Source organism: Lepidochelys kempii, chromosome 6 (genome assembly GCF_965140285.1).
Source record: "Lepidochelys kempii isolate rLepKem1 chromosome 6, rLepKem1.hap1, whole genome shotgun sequence".
Lineage (NCBI taxonomy): Eukaryota > Metazoa > Chordata > Testudines > Cheloniidae > Lepidochelys > Lepidochelys kempii.
In genome coordinates this window covers 116,862,594-116,864,110 of record NC_136385.1, presented here as the reverse complement: position 1 = coordinate 116,864,110, position 1,517 = coordinate 116,862,594, and positions in this window count along the sequence as shown.

Genomic DNA, 1,517 nt, shown 5'->3' with positions numbered 1-1,517 from the left:
TGATTAGGTCTGAAATCCATTATTGCTAATGAGACTATGGGGGCAGGGGATGGAGGAGGAGATTTGTTCACAAGGGCTCGGAGCTAAGCTTCCTGATCTGTGCTGAGCCTGGTGTGATATACTGAGTATTAAATAGCTTGAAATTTGACCAGCTTTATTAAATAGTGCTATAGAAGGATCTGAGACTTGATTAGTAATGTTTATGCACCACCATGTTAAGCCTTGGCACTTGACACTTATGAAACTCAGTAAATGGCTGTATTGAAGTAAAAAGAACAGGAGGACTTGTGGCACCTTAGAGACTAACAAATTTATTAGAGCCTAAGCTTTCATGGGCTACAGCCCATTTCATCGGATGCATAGAATGAAACATATAGTAAGAGGATATATATATATACACACACATACAGAGAAGTTGCCATACAAACTGTAAGAGGCTAATTCATTAAGATGAGCTATTATCAGCAGGAGAAAAAAAACTTCTGTAGTGATAATCAAGATGGCCCATTTAGACAGTTGACAAGAAGGTGTGAGGATACTTAACTTAGGGAAATAGATTCAATATGTGTAATGACCCAGCCACTCCCTATTCAAACCCAGGTTGATGGAATCTAGTTTGTATATTAATTCAAGCTCAGCAGTTTCTCACTGGAGTCTGTTTTTGAAGCTTTTCTGTTGCAAAATTGCCACCTTTAAATCTTACTGAGTGGCCAGAGAGGTTGAAGTGTTCTCCTACCGGTTTTTGAATGTTATGATTCCTGATGTCAGATTTGTGTCCATTTATTCTTTTGCGTAGAGACTGTCCAGTTTGGCCAATGTACGTGGCAGAGGGGCATGGCTGGCACACAATGGCATATATTATATTGGTAGATGTGTAGGTGAACGAGCCCGTGATGTAGCAACACTATATAAAGAAAGTCATGTGATAATTAACTGCTATGCTATAGGCTATCCCCTGCCCACATTACAAGGAGTGTTCGACAGAAATATTGTATAATAATAATTCACACTTTTGTGGCTCCTGCCTTCCAAGGATTTCAAATATTCATTAATTAAGCTTCACAATGCCTCCGAGATAGGTGCAGTAATGATCAGGATCTCTGTTTTACAAGTGAGGCGCAGAGAGACTACGTTACTTGCCCAAAGGAAGACAGCGAGTCATTATCAGAACCCGTATCTCATGCTTCCCAGTCCTTTGTTCTAACGTGAAGACCATGCTGAGTTCCCAAAGTAAACTCAATCAGCAGTAAAAATGATCAGATTATTTGCCCTGTAGTAGTCTGGCATGAATGAAAAGTATCTGCTAGCTTTTAAAAAATAGCATGGAATTAGTTGACAAAAAGACTTTGAGTTTCAGCTGTTCATGCACCTCCAGTCAGACCTGGCAGGTATGAAACGTAAGGCCAAACCAAAAGGGGCTTCCACACATGATCACTTGCATTATTTGGGACTGATCCTGCAAGCCCACAGCATGCAGAATTCTCACTGTGGTCAACGGGGGTTCTGTGCATGCAGGC